Source organism: Tympanuchus pallidicinctus, unplaced genomic scaffold, assembly GCF_026119805.1.
Source record: "Tympanuchus pallidicinctus isolate F22 unplaced genomic scaffold, pur_lepc_1.0 scaffold39, whole genome shotgun sequence".
In the NCBI taxonomy this organism is placed as follows: Eukaryota; Metazoa; Chordata; class Aves; order Galliformes; family Phasianidae; genus Tympanuchus; species Tympanuchus pallidicinctus.
Genome location: NW_026294757.1, coordinates 10,759 through 19,634, shown reverse-complemented (window position 1 = coordinate 19,634; position 8,876 = coordinate 10,759). Strand labels below are relative to the sequence as shown.

Sequence of the window (8,876 nt, the reverse complement as noted above, 5' to 3'; positions counted from 1 at the left end):
ATTCCAGAGTTGCAATATCTTGTTTTTGGGAGGATCCTGACTCCACTTAGGGGCTGGTAGCCTTTAAGGTGGTATCCATCTTTAGAGACTGTCTTCTTGGGAGTGTGGGGTGAGGTCTGGTCCTTAAGAAAAGATGAGTGATTCCTTCTTATTTTAAGGCTGTGACCTTTCCCTTTTGGTTTTTGGGGCATCCTGACCACATCTAAGTGCTGACAGATGTAAGGGCAATGTTGATCTCCGGAGACTGTCTCCTGTGGAGCATGAGTGAGTTTTGGCCTTTGAGAAGGGTGTAAGTGGTTTCTTCTTCATTTCAGGGCTGCAATCTTCCCTTGTGTGTTTTGTGTGTGTGTTTTGTTTTTGTTTTTTATAGTATCCTGACCACTTTTAAGGGGTGGAAGCCATAAGGGTAGCATCTCTACCTGGAGACTACTTCCTTGGCAGTGTGGGCTGAGTGTTCATCTGTGGAATGGGGTAACTTACTCTTCCTTTATTTCAGGGCTGTTATGCACTGCTTCCAACCATGCAGAGTTGTTTAAGGGCATTCTGTGCACCCTTAGGTGTAATAAGTCTTCATCTTTATAGGAAGCCAAGGTTTGTCCTCTTCTGGACCGCTGTACTCAGCATCACCCCAGATATCTCCATCCTAATTGTCTGGAGATGCTGTTAGTTTCCTAATCTGTATGACACCCAAACCCCAATTCCTCTTCCTCCCACCCCCTGACCTGCATTCAATGCTCTGCAGCTCTGGTTCCCAACAGCGTGATGAAGTGAAGCCCCTGCTCTGCTGAATACTGGGACTGGCTCAGAGAGGCTCTGTGACGGATGTGGATTATCCCAGCTGGAGCACCTGGTACCATTGGTGGTGATCTCGTCCAACTGCCACACAACGAACAGGAACATCCACAGCCAGATCAGTGTCCAGAGCCTGACCCAGCCTCACCTTGGAAGGGACAGGGCATTCATCATGTCTGGGTAATCTGTTCTGCTGTGTCACCACCATCACTGTACAAGATTTTCTTCATATCTAGGCTAAATCTTTCCTTGTTCTTCCCTTCAGGTGTTGAAAGGCTGTTACCAGATCACCTCAGAGCCTTCACTTCTGCAGGCTGAACAGCTCCAGCTCTCTGTCTTTATAGGAAAGGCGTTCCATCCCTCGGTTCATATCTGTGGCCATTCTCTGGATGTGCTCCAACAGCTCCACGTCTGTCCTGCACTGCAGGCATCCACATCCACACACAGCACCTCCAGGTGAGGCCTCCCAGCGCAGAGCAGAGGGGCAGGACCGCCTCCCTTCGCCTGCTGACCGCACATCTTTGGATGGAGCCCAGCATACGGTTGGCTTTCTGGGCTGGAAGGCGCGTTGCTGAGTGCCACTACTCAGCCTGTTGAGGTCCCTCTGGATGGCATCCCGTCCCTCTGGTGTGTCACCGCACCCCACAGCTCGGTGTCATTAGGGTGCACTCCACCCCACTGTCAATGTCGCTGATGAAGGGGCAATCCCAGATGTTTGCGCAAACTCAGCAAAGAACACCTTGAGAGCAGCCCCACAGAGAAGGATTTGCAGATCCTGGTGGATGAGAAGCTGGACGTCAGCCAGCAGAGCGGGCTTGCAGCCTGGAAGGCCAGCTGTGTTCTGGGCTGCATTAAAAGAGGAGCGGCCAGCAGGGAGAGGGAGGCGATCGTCCCCATCTACTCGGCTCTTGTGAGGCTTCATCTGCAGTGCTGCATCCAGGCCTGGGGCCCCCAGCACAGGAAGGACGTGGAGCTCACGGAGCGGGTCCAGAGGAGGCACTGAGATGATCGGATGGTTGGAGCAGCTCTCCTACAAGGAAAGGTTGAGGGAAGTGGGCTTGTTCAGCCTGGAGAAGAGAAGGCTTGGGGGGGACCTCGTTGCAGCCTCACAGTACTTGAAAGGGGGAACAGCAGGAAGGGGAACGGCTGTTTACGAGGGTGGATTGTGATAGGACAAGGGGAATGGTTTTAATCTGAGACAGGGGAGTTTTAGGTTGGTTATTAGGAGGAAGCTTTTCACACAGAGGGTGGTGACGCACTGGAACGTGCTTCAGAGTCACTTCCAGGAGGATCTGCTCCGTGTTTTTTTGCAGCACAGAGGTGAGACTGACATGTTGGCAATTCCTAGGGTCACACTTTATATCTGCAGTAATAGCTGTGCTGTCGCCTTTTTTCTGCTCACCAGGGACTTCACCTGACTGCCTCGACTTCTCAAGTACCACTGAGAGTGGCTCGGTGACTGCAGCACTGAATTCCCTCAGAGCTCTGGGACTCGTCTCATCAGGACCCAAAGACTCCTGGATGCTCGGGTCCTCAGGTGGTCCAGAACCTGATCTCACATCACAGTGTGGGATAGGGAGGGGTCTGTGGGATCGGCATTGCTTCCTCAATCCCCACCTACCAAACCAAAGGTGAGGGAGGTGTATAATGAGCAGTTATCAGAGAAGATGGAAGATGGATGTTGTTGGGTACCTGAGCCTTCTCCTTGTCTGTTGTTCCCAGCTCAGTGCTGCTGGTAAGCAGCATCGTGCGCAGAGCACAGCCACGTTGATCAGAGAAAGGAGTGCAGGTTTGTGAAAGATGCACATCTGCAGGGCAGTGCCTTCATTACTGCGTTGTGCCCCACAGGTGGCAGCAGGCTGCGGCACTCCCGAGTGCCGTAACGACCGCATGGAGATGCGTGGCTCTTATGGGAACAGCAAGGAACCGGAATCTGCATTTCCTGGAATGCCCGGAACCCCGCTTTGCTGGCTGGTAATTGTCTGCCCAGCAGGTAAGGGCAATGCACACCCACCAGTGTTTACCCATTCCCTAGCATGGCACAGCACGGTGCTCCCACAGCTCTTCATTGCACTTCGTGGTGCCCTGGATGCTGCCTGTCCTTTTCTTTCTGTGTTCTCCTCGTCTCCGGCCTTTCACTGCAGCGTTTTCATTCCCTTTGCCCCTGCTGTTCCCTACTCCATTCTCTTGCCCTCCTGTTTTTGTGTTCCATGCCACGTTCTCTTGGCTGCTGCCCTTGGCTTTCTTTGCCGCATTCACTTCAGCATTCAGTTTTGGCGTTCCGTGCCGCGTTCTCTCGCCCTCCTGTTCTGGCATTTCCTTCCATGTTCTCTTAGCCGTTGCCATTGGTTGGGCATCCTCTTGTCCTCCTGTTTTTGTGTTCCACGCTGGGTTCTCTTGGCCGCTGCCCTTGGCTTTCTTTGCCATATTCACTTCAGCATTCAGTTTTGGCGTTCTCTGCTGCGTTCTCCTGCCCTCCTGTTTTGGCGTTTCTTGCCGTGTTCTCTTGGCCATCATCCTTGGCATTTCCTTCCACGTTCTCTTGGCCCTTGCCCTTGTCTGGGCATTCCCTTGCCCCCCTGTTATTGTGTCCCATGCTATGTTCTCTTGGCCATTGCCCTTGGCTTTCTGTAGCCACATTCTCTTCACCATTTGATTTTGACGTTCCCGGCAGCGTTCTCTTGCCCTCCTGTTCTGGCACTTCCTGCCATGTTTTCTTAGCCCTTTCCTGGGCATTCCATGCCGTGCTCCCTTGGCTTTCTGTTTTGGCGTTTTGTGCTGCGTTCTTTTGGCCATTGCCCTTGGCCTTTCCTGCTGCAGTCTCTTTGGCTGTATATTTTGGCCTTTCCTGTTGCGTTCTCTTTGCCCTCCCCTTGGCTTTCCATTGGTGCTCTCTTTGCTTTTGCCCTTGCCTTAGCTTGGCTGTTTGCTTTGCATTTACCTTGGCTTTCCACGGGAGTTCTGCTTTCCTTTGCCTGCCCTGGGTGTCCTGCTTCCCTTTGCCTTTGGCACTCTAGCGTGAGCTGGGAGGCAGCGTTAATGTTACCCTTGACCTAAACCCACAGCTGAATGGGAGTTCTAACGATAACTGTGTTAACCTGCAGCGTATCTGTAGACCAAACCCTTAACCCAGTGTTGAAAATGTCTCTTACCCTGAATGCTGCTGTAAAAATAATGCCCCATGTTTTGTCAAATAACCCTAATTGTAGTGCAGAATACTGATGTTAGACCAACTGTAACTTCAACCCTATCAATAGCATTAATTATATCCCTAATGTTAATTGTAATTATAATTAATTACAACCCTTGTGTCATCATTACAGCATTGTGCTCAGGGTGCAGCCCCACACATGCGGGGCAGCGCCTTCATTACTGCGTTGTGTCCCACAGGTGGCAGCGGAGTTGCGTTGCTCCTGAGCGCTGTAAGGACAGCACGGAGATGCGCGGCTCTTCAGGCAGCAGCAAGGAACCGGAATCTGCATTTCCTGGGATGCCCGGAACCCCGCTTTGCTGGCCGGTAATTGTCTGCCCAGCAGGTAAGGGCGATGCTCACCCACCGGTGTTTACTCATTACTTAGCGAGGCACAAGGTAGGGTTCACAGAGCTCATTTCTGCACTTCGCGGTGCCCTGGATGCTGCCTGTCCTTTTCTTTCTGTGTTCTCCTCACCTCCAGCCTTTCACTGCAGCATTCTCCTTGCCCTTGGCTTTCCCTGCTGCGTTCTCTTGCCCTCCTGTTTTGCCGTTCCCTGTGGCATTCTCTTGGCCGTTTGCCCTTGGCCACCTTCACTGCGTTTTCTTTGGCCTTTGGCTTTGGCCATCTGTGCCACATTCCCTTGGCCTTTGTCCTTGGCCTTCTTTGCCACGTTCACTTTCCCTCCCGTTCTGGCGTTCCCTACAGCATTATTTTGGCCTTCAGTTCTGGCGTTCGTGGCTGCGTTCTCTTTGGCCGTTGTCCTCGGCCTTCTTTGCCCCATTTCCTTTGGCCTCCTGTTCTGGCGTTCCCTGCGGCGTTCTCTTTGGCTTCTATTTTGGCGTTCCCTTCCATGTTCTTTTTGGCCATTGCTCCTGGCCTTCTTTGCCCATTCCCTTTGGCCTCTTGTTTTGTCTTCTCCTACAGCATTCTCTTTGCCTTTGGTTTTGGCCTTTTGTGCCGCATTCTCTTTGGCCATTGCCCTTGACCTTCTGCATCGGCCTTCCCTGCAGCGTTCTCACGGACCTCGCCCTCCATTTTGGCCTTCTGCGTTGATCTCTTTGGTCTCCATTCTGGCGTTCTCTGCGGCCTTCTCCTTGGGCCTGACCTCTGACGCGACCTTTGGCGTTCTCCATGTCTTTCCCATCCCTTTACCCTCCGTTTTGGCGTTCCCTCGGCTGTTCTCCTAGCCTTTTGCTCCTGCCTTTGCCTTGGCCTTCCCTAACGGTCACTCTAACCCTAATCCTGATGTACCTAACCCTAACACCTTTCCTGTTAAATACTCCTAACCTTACTCTGAAGCCTTTTCTTGGAGCGGTGTTTGGCTTCCACGTTTTGTGGGGGTGGGCTGACGGTGAGCACAGTTTGGGTCTCGGCGTTCCTCCTTCTAAAGCGTGTCTCTGTATTACAGGTGAAGATGCCTTCGACGCTTCCAGTCGATGACTTCCCCCCTGCGACGCCATTGGCTTTCCAGGCCTCCCACACTCACCGCCAGCTCGGTTCGGTCCAGCCGTTACCCGAATCCCCGCTCCGTTCCCTTTCCATGATCTTCCCGTCACTCTGCCACAAGCCCCTACCAAGGTCATCGCAGGCAGCGTGTGGGATGCGGCGCTCGGTCTCATTACAGTTCATCCCATCGGCCTCAGCCCAGCGATCCAACCCACCCGCACCCTTCCTGAGGGCCCTTCTGCTCCCAGGCCAATCAACGCTTCCTTCTGATGCCATCTGAGTTCCCTCCAGGCCACTTTCAGACTCATGCCCCTTTGTGGCCATTTTGAGAGTTGCGCTGATTTCAGCATGTGCATTCAATTGGCTTCTTCAACCAAATTGGCTTTAGCTTTACATTCAATTGCCTTCAACCAAATTGGCTTTAGCCTTGCATTCAATTGCCTTCAACCAAATTAACTTTAGCTTTACATTCAATTGACTTCAACCAAATTGGCTTTAGCTTTACATTCAATTGACTTCAACCAAATTGGCTTTAGCTTTACATTCAATTGACTTCAACCAAATTGACTTTAGCTTTACATTCAATTGGCTTCAACCAAATTGGCTTTAGTTTTACATTCAATTAATGTAAGCCAAATTGGCTTTAGCTTTGCCTTGGTTACGGGGTTGGGCTAGCCTTGCTTTGTTTGTTCCTAGGCAGGGCTAACCCAACCCCGTAACCAAGGGCCGTTGGAGGCGATTTTGTTCCTTCCGGCCAGTCTGAGACTCGCGCCCCATTGCGGCCATTTTGAGAGTTGCGCTGATTTCAGCATCTGCGTTCAACTTATCTGAACCGAATTGGCTTTAGCCTTGCAATCATTTTGCATCAACCAAATTGGCTTTGGCTTTGCATTAAGTCTATTTCAACCAAATTGGCTTTAGCTTTGCATTCAATTGACTTCAACCAAATTGGCTTTAGCTTTACATTCAATTGGCTTCAACCAAATTGGCTTTAGCCTTGCATTCAATTGGCTTCAACCAAATTGGCTTTAGCTTTACATCCAATTAATGTAAGCCAAATTGGCTTTAGCTTTGCCTTGGTTACGGGGTTGGGCTAGCCTTGCTTTGTTTGTTCCTAGGCAGGGCTAACCCAACCCCGTAACCAAGGGCCGTTGGAGGCGATTTTGTTCCTTCCGGCCAGTCTGAGACTCGCGCCCCATTGCGGCCATTTTGAGAGTTGCGCTGATTTCAGCATCTGTGTTTAATTTATCTCAACCAAATTGGCTTTAGCCTTGCAATCATTTTGCATCAACCAAATTGGCTTTAGCTTTGCATTCAATTGGCTTCAACCAAATTGGCTTTAGCCTTGCATTCAATTGACTTCAACCAAATTGGCTTTAGCTTTACATTCAATTGACTTCAACCAAATTGGCTTTAGTTTTACATTCAATTAATGTAAGCCAAATTGGCTTTAGCTTTGCCTTGGTTACGGGGTTGGGCTAGCCTTGCTTTGTTTGTTCCTAGGCAGGGCTAACCCAACCCCGTAACCAAGGGCCGTTGGAGGCGATTTTGTTCCTTCCGGCCAGTCTGAGACTCGCGCCCCATTGCGGCCATTTTGAGAGTTGCGCTGATTTCAGCATCTGCGTTCAATTTATCTCAACCGAATTGGCTTTAGCCTTGCAATCATTTTGCATCAACCAAATTGGCTTTGGCTTTGCATTAAGTCTATTTCAACCAAATTGGCTTTAGCCTTGCATTCAATTGACTTCAACCAAATTGGCTTTAGCCTTGCATTCAATTGGCTTCAACCAAATTGGCTTTAGCCTTGCATTCAATTGGCTTCAACCAAATTGGCTTTAGCTTTACATCCAATTAATGTAAGCCAAATTGGCTTTAGCTTTGCCTTGGTTACGGGGTTGGGCTAGCCTTGCTTTGTTTGCTCCTAGGCAGGGCTAACCCAACCCCGTAACCAAGGGCCGTTGGAGGCGATTTTGTTCCTTCCCGGCCAGTCTGAGACTCGCGCCCCTTTGTGGCCGTTCTGAGAATTGCAATGTCTTTGGGTGGGCTGAGATCTGCACTGCTTTTGAGGTGGGTTGCAGTATGCAACATTCTCACAAGTGTGGTGTCACTAATGGGGTGTGGAGGCTTTGTACCCTTTCTCTGGTTGGTCTGACATCTATGTGAACCATGTCTTAAAGTGTACTGCGTATGCGTGTGCTGCGCCTGTAAATTGCGTCGTGCCATGTATGCAATATGTGTTAAGTTGCGCCTGTAAATTGCGTCGTGCCATGTATGCAATATGTGTTAAGTTGCGCCTGTAAATTGCGTCGTGCCATGTATGCAATATGTGTTAAGTTGCGCCTGTAAATTGCGTCGTGCCATGTATGCAATATGTGTTAAGTTGCGCCTGTAAACTGTGTTGTGCCATGTACAGAATGTGTGGATGCTGCGCCTATAAACTAAGTCTTGGAATCAGAGACCCATATTCATTACATGTTCTGCTTCTCAATGTGTAGTTGCTGGTATAGCGCGTATGTATATGATTGTATGAGTCCTGCCTTGTGGAAACAGCGCTGTAATAAACAAACAGTTAAAAAATGCACGTATGTTGTGTGTCTTGCTTTGTCACGGCAACGACTGGAAGGACACTGGAAGGTAGGTGAGAAAGGTAGGTGTGGAGGGTGGTAGACTTAGACGGGGGTTAGACTTAGACACTGGAGGTTAGACATAGACTTAGACACTGGGGGTTAGAACTTAGACTCTGGGGGTTAGACTTAGACTTAGACTCTGGGGGTTAGACTTAGACTTAGACACAGGAGGTTAGAACTTAGAATCTGGGGGTTAGACTTAGACTTAGACACAGGAGGTTAGAACTTAGAATCTGGGGGTTAGACTTAGACTTAGAATCTGGGGGTTAGACTTAGACTTAGACTTAGACACAGGAGGTTAGAACTTAGAATCTGGGGGTTAGACTTAGACTTAGACTCTGGGGGTTAGACTTAGACTTAGACACAGGAGGTTAGAACTTAGAATCTGGGGGTTAGACTTAGACTTAGACACAGGAGGTTAGAACTTAGAATCTGGGGGTTAGACTTAGACTTAGAATCTGGGGGTTAGACTTAGACTTAGACTTAGACACAGGAGGTTAGAACTTAGAATCTGGGGGTTAGACTTAGACTTAGACACTGGGGGTTAGACTTAGACTTAGAATCTGGGGGTTAGACTTAGACTTAGACTCTGGGGGTTAGACTTAGACTTAGACACAGGAGGTTAGAACTTAGAATCTGGGGGTTAGACTTAGACTTAGACACAGGAGGTTAGAACTTAGAATCTGGGGGTTAGACTTAGACTTAGAATCTGGGGGTTAGACTTAGACTTAGACACAGGAGGTTAGAACTTAGAATCTGGGGGTTAGACTTAGACTTAGACACAGGAGGTTAGACTTAGACTTAGAATCTGGGGGTT

General features: G+C 49.7%; 1 long non-coding RNA gene across 4 annotated transcripts; it reads left to right on the top strand.

Annotated features, from left to right (window-relative positions):
* Positions 1-5,751, top strand: LOC128089100 (uncharacterized). 4 transcript variants are annotated; one of them, XR_008210448.1, is made up of 6 exons: positions 1-264; positions 371-662; positions 759-2,329; positions 2,641-2,785; positions 4,183-4,328; positions 5,395-5,751. It is a non-coding gene; the product is annotated as an uncharacterized LOC128089100 (long non-coding RNA). The 4 variants fall into 4 exon arrangements; XR_008210445.1 differs by having other exon boundaries at positions 371-2,329; XR_008210447.1 differs by having other exon boundaries at positions 2-264; positions 497-2,329.
* The last annotated feature ends 3,125 nt before the right edge of the window (positions 5,752-8,876 follow it).